Source organism: Schistocerca piceifrons, chromosome X (genome assembly GCF_021461385.2).
Source record: "Schistocerca piceifrons isolate TAMUIC-IGC-003096 chromosome X, iqSchPice1.1, whole genome shotgun sequence".
NCBI classification, from domain to species: Eukaryota; Metazoa; Arthropoda; class Insecta; order Orthoptera; family Acrididae; genus Schistocerca; species Schistocerca piceifrons.
Genome location: NC_060149.1, coordinates 960,876,230 through 960,889,160, shown reverse-complemented (window position 1 = coordinate 960,889,160; position 12,931 = coordinate 960,876,230). Strand labels below are relative to the sequence as shown.

Genomic DNA, 12,931 nt, shown 5'->3' with positions numbered 1-12,931 from the left:
CAGTAAAATCAGCACACAGTCTCCATATTTTTCACCAACAATGCTAGAGATGAATTCTGAAGATGTTAACCCAACCAAGTTACAAACAATGAAGTGCTGAGAATACGACGTCTAGACAGCCTGCACAAAATTATTGTTGAAAGAAGACTGAAGATTGCAGGTTATGTTCTACGCATGTAAGGTGGAAGAATCCCAAAATCAACACTGTTGTGGAAATCAATGGACAGATACAGATGTACAGGAAGACCTTTTAACACTTGGAACTTTTGCAATGAATTGTCAATGCATGGACACAAACTTGGAGGAAGGTGAGAACGTGGCAGCTGATCGAGTGAACTAGTGGAAACCAGTTCCTTGTATGGTACACAGCAAATCTGGATAAGTTAGTAAGTAAGTAAGTAAGTAAGTAAAGTAAGTACAACTGAGGATTTTGCAAAACTGTTGGATGATCCATATTATTGTCTATATTTGACACTGTTGGACTTCTACCTTTTCCTTGATGTGTATTCTTCAAATTGTGAGTTTTATGAGAAAGCTGATAGGTACTTACCAATCAACCTTCCCTCACACGTACTGACATTGTCTCTTTGTAAATTCTACTGTGCTAACAATTATCTACTAAGAATCCTCGACTAGGTCTCCGCAGCTCAAATGAGCCAGTTTCTTTTAAATTTCTGTCTTTGGCTATAATTGTCTTCCAAGTATGGTGACACAACATCCTGTCATGAAACTTTTGCCTTTACACTTGTTTACTTTTCTGGACACTGCCTTTTTCTGCACTGTGCACTAAATACACTATGTGATTAACGCCCAATCTCCAACAGCCAATTGTGAACTGTAAACAGTTGTAAACTCTACCAGGGCACATAACAAACAATTAACATTTGTGTTTTAGTGTTCTAAGCTGTGAGGTCATCAGCGGACAAATAATTTAGTACCTATTCCTGGACAGCCGGAGTGGCCGTGCGGTTCTAGGCGCTACAGTCTGGAACCGAATGACCGCTACGTTCGCAGGTTCGAATCCTGCCTCGGGCATGGATGTGTGTGATTTCCTTAGGTTAGTTAGGTTTAATTAGTTCTAAGTTCTAGGCGACTGATGATCTCAGAAGTTAAGTCGCATAGTGCTCAGAGCCATTTGAACCTATTCCTGACGTGCTGTTGTTTGGAACAACAACTGACATGATCCAAAATATTACTTTCTTTTATTATAGCTTCACTTTTATTTTGTCTAATGATTACTAATTTCAGTATCAAATTCCATCATCAAGCCACTATATGATCAGAAAGCATAGTGTATCTTTAAAATATTGTTTAATAAACAGATTACCATTATATCATCAATCCTTAAAGTAATGTCTAAAGTGGAAGGGCAGATGATTAATTTTGAGTATATACAAAAGTCAGAGTACTGAACCGGATATGAAAGAAGGAAAACCAGAAGGGCAGTGAGAGACGGGTGCCTTCTATCACCTTACTTCCTTAATATGTTCATCAAGGAAGTAATAACAACAACAAAGAAAAGATGACAAGAATCAAAAGGTAATTTCTGGAATACTCCAAGGAAATGCGATAGGACCATTACATTTACAATGTATATAAATGAACCAGTAGAAAGTGTCAGAGGCTCCTTAATATTGTTCACAGGTACTACACTTGTCCATCAGTAAGTAGCAACAACAGAAGACAGTATCAATTTGCACAATGACCTGCAGAGGATTGGTGAATGATGCAGGCTCTGGCAGTTGACCCTGCACATAAATAAATGTAACATATCACACACACACACACACACACACACACACACACACACACACACACACACACACACACACACACAGGAAAAGAAATCCAATACTGCCAATACTGTACGACTACACTATTAATGACAAATTGCTGGAAACAGAATCTACCATAAAATATCTAGAAGTAACTATCCAGAGCAACCTTAAAGTGGAATGACCACATAAAACAGCAATAGAAAAGCAGATGCCAGACTAAGATTCACAGGAAGAATCTTAAGTGAATGTAAATTACCTGTGTCCTTACCCAGTAGGACTGACAGAAGAGAGAAAGAAGATCCAATGAAGTGCGGAGTGTTTTGTCACAGGATCATTTAGTCGCTGTGACATCATTACAGATATGCTCAGCAACTCCAGTGGTAGATGCAATAAGAGAGCAGTTGTGCATCACGGAAAGATTTACTACCCAAATTTCGAGAGAGTTTTTTCCGAGAAGAGTCTGACAACATAATAGTTTCTCTCATATACAATTCACGAAATGATCATGAGAAGAAAATTTGAGAAGTTAGAGATAATACAGAAGCGTACTGACAGTCACTTTTCCCAAGCACTGTTCACAAGTGGAACAAGGCAGAGGGGATCAGTTGGTGGCATGAGACGTACCCCCTGCCACACACAGGTAAGTGGTTTTTGGAGCATGATGTCGATATGGAAACTTAATTGCATGCATATACACTGCAGATTGACGACATCGCAATAGTAAATCAGAGTAGGAACTAAATAAAATGTTTCAGGCCTTAAATCAAGAAGTGGTAAAACTAAAGCTAAAAATGAATACAAAGAAGACAAAAGTTATGGCTACAGACAAGAAAGGAGGTGGAGGTAGGACTGACACAAGAACAGGCAATGAGCAACTCAAGAAAGGAACTGAAATTCACTATCTCAGTAGCATTTTGCAAGAAAACAATCAATATTTCAAGGCATTCAAGAAAAGAAAAGCACAGGTGAAGTGTTCCTTCCAAAATAAGAAGAGGCTGCATCTGAATAAACGTATCAGCTTCCACATTAAGAAAATATTTGTAAAGACCTCTGTGTGGAGTGTTCTGACACACAGATGCAAAATCTGTACATTAGAAAAGCCAAAGGAAGCTCGCCTCAAACCTGCTGAAATGTGGTTCTGGAGGAGAAGTACAAGAACTAGCTGCATTGACAGAAAAGTTAAAGGAAATAGGACAGAAGAAAGAACCACTGAAAGTTATAGGCCAGGGCAAAGCAAAATATACTGGACACTTAACTGGAGACGATAATCTTTTAAAAAACATTTCTGAAGGCAAGATCGTAGGTAAGAAAACAAGGGGATGACTGAGAACATCCTACTTAAACAATATGATCAATGAATGGGATTTTCTTCACACATGGAGATGAAGACAACTTCTGAAGAGAGGAAGCTGTGGCTGCAGAGACAAGGTTTAACCTTTTGGAAGAGTAAGGACAAACTAATACAAAATATGAGTCTGCATGGTAGCTACATATGGAATAAATGACAACTTCTTGTGTGCAGTCATCAAGTCACTTACCCCTGTAGGTGTCTTATCTACTAAAAGTAAAGGTCACTGTTGTGCTTTCAATAGATGTGAACTGCACCCTGAAAATGGTATGTCTAGTTTGCAGTTGTACAGAAGCTTTTTATTTTGCAAAATGGTTCAAATGGCTCTAAGCAGTATGGGACTTAACGTCTGAGGTCATCAGTCCCCCAGACTTAGAACTACTTAAACCTAACTAACCTAAGGACATCCCTGCCTGAGACAGGATTCGAACCCGCGACCGTAGCAGCAGCACGGTTCCGGACTGAAGTGCCTAGAACCGCTTGGCCACAGTGGTCAGCTTTTATTCTGCAAAGAAATTTTTGATAATAAGATGAACTGATGCTGGTACTTGCTACTGAAACCAGTATTACTTAGACACAACAAAAGTGTGACTACAGAATTAAGAATAATTTTTCCAAACAATCGAGTATTTTTTCAAAACAACACCACAATAGAGGAAACTTATTTTAAACTAAAGACACAAAAGAAAAAAAGAGAAACTGTAAAGATCTTGAGTCTCATAAGACTCTCTTGGGAGGAAAATGTAAGATATTTAATTGGTAAACTTGCAAGGCATACTTTTTTATGTTGTATAAACTATGAAACTGTTAGCATCGTCAGCTAAAATTTACTTCTTCTGTCTTAATATACCTTCCTTCACTTACAGCTGCAGTGTGGAGACAGGGGTGAGGGTGGGAGCGGGGATGGGGGCGAGGGTGAGGGCGTACTGCTTTAAAATGGTGATTCTTGTATTGATATTCTTAACAACAGATTTATATCTTTTGCTTATGAAAGTCTGCATGCGATGACAGCTGCACTAGTAATACCTTCACAGGGTCGTATTCAAGTTACAAGGCTGGATCTATGCCAGCCATGACACGCTCCCAGCCTTTCCTCCTCGTGATCTGGTTGTAGCATTGGGACTGCAGGGTGTCTAAGCTGATGTTCAGACCGTCAAGCCCTGCCCTCTGCAAGGCAACCAGCTGTCTTGTCAACATGAGGCCATCGGTTGTCATTAAGACACTTTCGAGATCTTTTATTTTCTTCAAGGCACCTGTGAAACAGCAAATTATTCTAAAGAAACTGAAACAAATAATTTGTAACATTGCTGCTGCATATGAAACAAACCTCCAGTTGATAAATTGAAAATACAAATTCCTTAAAAGTTAACTGTACATTTGCCCTAATACAAAGAGATAAGAAGGGTTAATAAACTGAATTGAAGAATGCAAGTTAAGATAGCAATGAAAAAATAATTAGAGGCATGAGATCACCTACTGCAACAGGGAAATGGGAATCAATATGAACCATTACCCAGCTACTGTCAACTGATTCCATGTCTCCATGCACACTGTATAAACCACTGTGGGTTGTACGACAAAGTACATTGTAGTACCACACATTATGGTTTTTCCCCATTCAATGCTCATGTGGAGTGTGTGAAGAATGATTCTTTAAATGGTTCTGTGCATGCTGTAATTAATCTTGCCTTCATGGTCCCTATAGGAGTGATACATATGCGGTTATTGTATAATCCCTAAATACCTCACTTAATACAGGTTCCTGAAATTTCATAAGTTGGGTTTTGTCATATATTTGGCGTCTATCTTCACTTGTCTGGCATTTCCAATTTTTAGTAGCTTCTTGATGCTCTCCCATGCATCAAACAAATCTATGATCAATCATGCTACACTATTTTGTATACATTCAATGTCTGCCATTAGCCTTATTTGTTATGGGTCATACTTAAGCAATATTCTAGAATAGGCCACACAAGTATTTTGTAAGCAATGTCCTCTATAGACTGATTACATTTTCCAGTATCTTACCAATGAATTGAAGTCTGCATTCTGCTTTGCCTACAAGTGAGTCTATGTCACCATTTCATTTCATCCAGATATTTGTATGAGTTGACCAATTAAAACTGTGATTATTTGATAATGTAGTCATACAATACTGTCTTTTATTTGTTTTGTGATGTGCTCCAATTTACATTTCTGAAAACTTAAACTCAGTTGCCTATCTTTGGACCAATTTGAAATGTTATGATCTGACTCAAATTTGTGCAGATTTTTTTCAGGCAATAATTCATTATAGACAACTCTATCATCCAGGAAAAGTATGAGTCTCCTTATAATATCGTCTTCCAGAACATTAAGGTACAACATTAATGTAATGGTATAAATTACTACAACTGTATAAATAGGTTTATAAGTGTGTAAAATACATTGAACTATTTGTTACAACAAAACATTGTACTGGTATACTCAGCAAGATGTTAAATCAGCAGATAGCTACATTTTATGTTCAACATTTTGTGTACAGCATATATGCTGGAAAGGATTTATACCCAAATTAAAGAAATCTGAAGAAATGGTAGGGTGTCTCTGGAAAAAAAATCCATAAAAACTCATACAGTCCAATTTGCTATTATGTCACTGTTACTGAAATATAATACAAAGTAACTGAATTCGATGAACATTCTCAGAGTGCAATATGCCTCAGAGTGAATGCATAGTAATGTCAACATTATTTTTCAAGGCTATGTTTGTGAAAATGGATGAAAGCAAACCACACATTTTGTTCTCAATCTGCGGAAGCATTATGCACTGTGAAACACTGTACTGCTGTTCTACATAAAAGCTGTCTCATTGCCAACATCTTTCCCCTGCTGGCTGTTCTACACTTCTCATCACTGATTCAACATGTTGTAAGATATTTTATGCTGTATGACACCACAGTCCAATCTGGTTAGGATAGCATAAAAATAATATATGAATTTCAGTATTGAAACTGGAACAGCAGAACAGCTCTCATCACACTGGATATCAAATCGAGGTTGGATTACAGCCATGGGTACATCATTTCATGCTACTCAACTGTATGTCATATGTCAGAGTTCATCAACTGTAGTGGCTGGCGACTGGTGGCTGGCGACTGGTGGCATAGCCATCTCTTGGCATCCAGTGAACAGACGTTCTACACAGGTGACAGATTTGAAAAAAATGCTGGATACGGCAACAGTGGAACACTCTCTGTATCGAGGTAGCTCAGTACAGCTCAGGTGATGTGTAGTCTTGCATTATCTTGTTAAAAGATAACATCACGGAGCCCTTGAGAATAGGGCACAGCGATAGGCCTTAACAAACCAGAAATGCAATGGCTGCTGTCCAAATTACTGGCTATGTGAACCAGAGGTTGTGACATGTATCCAGTTGCACCCCATACCATCACATCACATGCTGGACCCGCATGAGAATGACAGGTACAATCTGGCCAGGTCTGTTGGCATCAGAGCCTCCACACACGAGTACATCAATTGTGACGATGTTGCAGAACCGAGACTCATCTGATACGATGACACAGTGCCATTCCTGTGTCTGGCATTGTTGTCAGTTGCACCGCTGTCAGTTCACCTCTCTCTAGAGCTGCATTAAGGGCTTGACAGTCTGTGCTGCTCCAGATGCCATCACATTGTCTGTGTGGATACTTGTCTCACTGTATACAAGCCCACTTCCTGACTAAATGTACACAACTTCACTGCAGGATCACGTACGCATGAGTGAACACTTGTCTGCCCTCTCAGGTGCTAGTTGGGTGGCACTACTGAGGCCCTGCAAGGCATTTAGCATGGCCCTCCTGAACCTACCAATTCTATGTTCGCACAAAATGAGATTCTGAGCAATGCAAGCAGCAATATAGTGAAACAATAAACCAGAGCCTCAGCAGACCATGAGCCTGCCACTGCCAAATCTGGAATGCTGATAAACATTTCTCCTTCTTCCATTATGCTTAACACGGACTTCGTGTAAACAACCAACACTGAAATAGAATTTCTGAATGAGAAACCTGCTCCATAAGCTTTTTCTTGCATACAGAATATGCATGGGAGTGCTGAAAAGTAATGCCTCTGAATTATTTATTTTGTTCTCAATATCGGTCGAGGTATGACACGTCACGCATATTACTTGGTCAACTTTCCCACTTCACTGACTCGTGGCACACCCCCCTCCCGCAAACAGATGGAGTCGCAATAGGCAGCCCACTCTGACCAGAGATTGTGAATATGTCTACGGTGCACTTCGAGGAAGAGGCGCTGATGTCATCCAAATGGAAATCCATCTTCTTCTTCTTCTTCTTCTGTTATGTGGATAACACACTTGTCATCTGGCCTCATGGAAGAGACAAACTTCTTGACTTCTTTGTACATCTGAACTCCACACACCACAAAATCAAATTCACTATGGAGACCAAAGAAGAAGGAAGACTACCATTCCTGCACATCATAGTCAGGAGAATAATGGACAGCACCCTGTGCCACAGCGTGTATCTGACTCTATAAAACACATAAACTCAGTTCTCCCTATGGCACTGTGAATAATTTCAATAACAAAAAGTGAGATGAATGTTGCAGCGTACATTTAATTTCCACTTTGGCTTTGCATTCAAGATCAGTCTTACCTGAGAGTGCAACATTACATCTTTGGTTAATTTAATTATATGTTCATTAGATTTTGGTTATAAGGCATGTTTTGCTGCCTAATGTTTCATCTCCAAATGCTGGAAACAATCCATGGAGGAAGAGGAGTATGTAAGACATTGGTGGACCAGGTTGGAAGAATCTGTGAATTTCAATACTCTGTAGAAGAGCTCAATCATTTGAAAATAACTTTCAGACCTTGTGGCTAATCTAACAGATATACATAGGGCACTACATTCTAAAATATTTGCATCTTTCACTGAAAAACAAGCAACTAGAGGAAAAGGTCTCTTGCCATTTGTAAAAACAGTCGCAGATCGCGACCTCCGAGTGCTATGAAGAGAAGGTATTGACGCAGTGCTTAAACCAAACTGAAGACCACAACAGCAGCCATACTCAAGCAAATTGTTATGCAGTAGTTTCAGTGAATTTGACAATGATGTGGCTGCTTTCATGGTGGCCCAGTCATATTGTGGGGTAGGGAATGCCAGTGACAGGGCTGGAATTGTAGGTGACAGATGGATTTTTAGCACAGCCTTGTGTCAATACCTCCTTAATTATTGAGCTGAAAAACTGTAAAAAACATTCATACAGCAAAATCACACAAAAAAATTTCCTATTTCTGCAGGTATTGTGCCTTCTGTTTCTTTTTCATTACAAAAACATATTGATTCAAGTTTATAAAGTCACAACTATGTCACTGTAATTTGTGTAAAACACATTCTGGAACATGTTCCAGGAATGTCATGAAACAGACAGCTTTAAATACTTAGTCTAGCTCATCTTTCAAGACTTGCATGCCAACAAAAACACCATCTATCCAATCTGTTTTTATTTCACTTTCATGTAAAGATTTCTCCACAAAGGATATCATCTGCCATGTAGGCAGTGCAAGAGGAATTCCACACTCATATTTGGGTAATCAAGTGGATTCTGTGTCTTGTCAGAACCAAGCACAATCAACCCAATTTCATCTTTACCACTGGTAAATATCTGGAAACATATTAAATGGTAAAAATAAGTTTTGTTTATAACAAGTTGTATACCAATAAAAACATCACACACAGATACTCTTTATAAAATTATTTAATTGGATAGATAAAAAATCTACTCACCAAGCAGTGGCAGAACACACACATAAAAGACTGTTGTGATAGGCAAGCGTTTGGAGCCAGTGACTCCTTCTTCAGGCTGAAGGGTTGCAGGGGAAGCAAGAAGGGTGAAGGAAAAGGACTGGAGAGATCTAAGAAAAGGAGTAGATTTTGGGAAAGTTACCCAGAACCGTGGGTCATGGGTGACTTACTGTACAGGATGAGAAGGAAAGACTAATTGTTGGGGACTGCATTGGGCAAGATTCAGAAACCTGAGAGCTTAAAGGTGGAAGACAGGGTAATATGCAAGACAGATATTACTACTAAAACTGTACATGAGTTAATAAGAGTGAGAAGCTAAGTGTATTGTATGCAACAGCTGTGGGAGGGGGCAGTGAAAATAGACGGGAAAGACAATGAAAGATGTAGAAAGCTAAAACGGAGTGAAGCAAAGAGTAATTACAGTGAAGAAATGCTGAGACAGGAGAAATTAACGTAAATTAAGGCGAGGTGGGTGGTGAGAACCAAGGACACGTTGTAGTGCTAGTTCCCACCTGCGGAGTTCTGAGAAACTGGTGTCTGGTGGAAGAATCCAGGTGGCATGTGTGGTTAAACAAGTGCCGAGGTCATGTATGCCATGTTGTAGAGCAAATAACAGAAAAGAAGACAAAAAAGCTCTACAAACTCTTTATCAAATCTCAGTCAAAACGGGACTACAAATCTCACATGAAAAAAACTTGTACATTGACACAATGTAAAGAGACAGACACCCACTGGTAACAAAGTATGGAAAGATATCACATGAAGGAAGTTTCCAGTGCCTGGAAGAGATTACACAGAAAATGGGACTGAACTCAACATCCAATGAAAAAAGAATCACAAAACTACATAAGGTATTCAGACTTATATCGAACAATTATAACAAAAGAAGTTTTTCCATCAATGCCAAATTAAGACACTGTAGTACAGTAGTTACCACAGGCCTTGTACACCTCAGAACAACAGCAATGAAGGGAAGAACAAAAATCAAAGAGATGGAAAAACAGAAGGAAAGATCTACAGGCCAGTTCAGAGAGAGGGGATCTGAATAAACATATTGACAAAAGAACTGTACAAATACAAACAGAGGATTAAAAACAACACCAGGTAAAGAAGGACAAGGTTCTAGAGACACATACAAATTATGCACAAAAACAGACTTACCAAGAATATTTTTTATATCGTTATGACTAATAAAGGGAAAAACAACTGGGTATAGGAAAGCATGGAGGACCTCAAGAAACTAAACATCTCCACAGAAGACATCACAGACAGGAAAAAATACAGAGTAAAAAACTGGAAAACAGAAATTTCAGCAGATATTGAAAGAGAAGAAAATGGGGAAGAACGCTACAGAAGAGAGGAAGAAGAATCACAATGAATATATGAGAAGTTTTTGAAAGACAAATGAAAGAGACAGAAAAAAAGCCTTCAAAATTGATGGTGCTTTACTGCTCTCCTTAAGGGGGTATTAATTAACAATAATTCAATATAATAATAATAACAATAACAATAATAATAATGACACTGTCTCTGTCTCAAGAAACTGATCTTCGAAGATCAGCTGAAGTTATCTCCCATGTCTTACTCTGCCTCTGTCCATGTGAATAACAGTAAAATTTAGGCTTATTTGGGAAAACAGCATCAAAGAAATTGTTTATTACAAATGGAACAACAGTATTATAGATTGCACATGACAAAGATTTATTGTCACAAATTGATGTTATCACCACTCTTGATAAATCCTGTTAATACAGTACAATAAAAAATAATAACACCCGATAAATCTCTGTACACACGCCACATTACCACAAGTGAAAACTACATGGAGTGGAAACAGAGGGAGATACTACAATGCAAAATTGTTTCCATCTTATGACCTTTTTGTTGTTGCTGTGGTAGTCTGAAGATTGGTTTGCTGCAGCTCTCAATACTAATCTATCCTGTGCAAGCCTCATCACCTCCACCTCCACATATCTATTACAACACCCACCCATTTAAACCTGCTAGTTGTCGTGAAGTCTTGATCTATTTCTACAGTTTTTATACCCCTTCCCTTCCAACACACACACACACACACACACACACACACACACACACACACACACACACACACTAGCCACCAAGGAAGAGCCTACAGCTTTGATTCAAACCCCCCCCCCCCCCCCAGTCATACCATCATACCTCCCTAACTATGCTTTGTTCAATACTCCATCTTCCACAATCGCAACGAATTCCTCCATCCTCCATGAGATATATACATCCTAAACACCAATCCTGTAAAACTGTTGTCAACCTTTCTGCCACAACTCTTAGCCCTGCAGAGGTCTTGGTACTTTCTAAAGGCCTCACCTTTAGCCCAAAACCTAAATTCAAGTGTGCTGGACTTGTAAAGGACCTTCTTTCCTTACCTAATCTCTGTAGTGGAAATTTCTTCAATGTGCATTAGGGAGGTATGAGGGTATGACTGGAAGGGGGGGGGGGGGGTGTTGAATCAAAGCTGTAGGCTCTTCCTTGGTGGCTAATGTGTGTGTGTGTTGGAAGGGAAGGGGTATAAAAACTGTAGAAATAGATCAAGACTACGCTCCAGGCTGAACGCTGAAAGGCATAATCAGTCTTAAATGATGATGATGATGCATCCCACTAATAACAGCCAACAAAAACCTCACATAGAACCTTGCTTAAAACAGTTCCAGCCTCCCTCCCACCCTGAACCTCCCCTTCCAGCCAGTCATCTCTTGGTTATCTTTCAGGAATTCGTCACTTCTAACCCGGCCTTACTTTCCTTTCCTAAATCCTCCCTAATGAGACCAACATCACTCCTATGTAACACACAGCTACCCATATCCTGTAAATTAATCCGTGCCTTATCATCTTTCCACAGATAAAAGCTTCATCACAGTGTTCATGAATCATAGTGACTATGTGGCTGAGAGTCTTCACCAACTTTCTAACACCTCTGCATACAAACCTTACAACCATGATCACATCCTAGAATTCCAAGACTCCAGCAGCTCTCCAAGACCTTAAGTCCATCCCATAAAAACTACACAAACCCAACTACACAGGTCTCTCCACTTGTCCAACTGTGGCTGGGTACAATCCTCCCACTGAACATCACATGCAAACCATTGTCTGTAACCTCCCATCCTACAGTGAAGACAATGCTCACTTCCTTCACCGCCTTTCTGCAGTTCCTGTTTTGCTACCACATGACTCCTTGCTGGTTACTATGGATGCAACATCCCCCATGCCCATGGCCTCACTTTCCAAACATCCTCCTGATACCAAACCCATCACCTCTTTCCTAATCCCCTTACCCAATCACATCCTGACCCAAAATTATTTCACTTTTGAAGACCAAGTCACAGGGTGAAATGCCTAAAGCTCGCACCACAAGTATGAAGTGCTATTGATTTGCGGCTTTGACAGAATGGATTGGTAGTCAGGGACTCATTATTGTTACCCAATCATCAGATTGTAAAAATCCTTTCTTGTGCAGATGTACACTTTTTAAATGAAACTGTGCTTACTGACATTAACAAACTAAAAATATGGTAAATCAGAATGTCAGTGGGGTTTGTTGCAGGATTCTAGTACAAGTTGTCAATGAGATACAGTATTTTTAAAAGTTTCCACACCAATACTAGTTTGTGCCACTCAATCTGGGTAGTTACTAGGTATGATGTTGTTTGCTTACAGTGTGTTTGTGTGTGTGGGTAGTTGCTAGGTATGATGTTGTTTGCTTACAGTGTGTTTGTGTGTGTGGGTAGTTGCTAGGTATGATGTTGTTTCCTTGCAGTGTGTTTGCGTGTGTGTTCCTCGAGTTCATTGTGACTTGCAAGTCAGTAAGTGCGTGACAGTCCAATCAGTAGGTCGTGAGTGGACGATGGGATTTACCAACGCAGAAAAAGGTGACATGCTCATGGTGTATGGAGAGTGTACGAAGAATGCAGTTCATTCTTCTACAGTATATGCGGCAATAAATACCAATAA

General features: G+C 39.5%; 1 pseudogene; it reads right to left on the bottom strand.

The window, feature by feature from the left end:
• The window catches only part of LOC124721543, a 31,214-nt pseudogene extending 26,852 nt beyond the window's left edge, over positions 1-4,362 (bottom strand).
• Between the last annotated feature and the right edge of the window lie 8,569 nt (positions 4,363-12,931).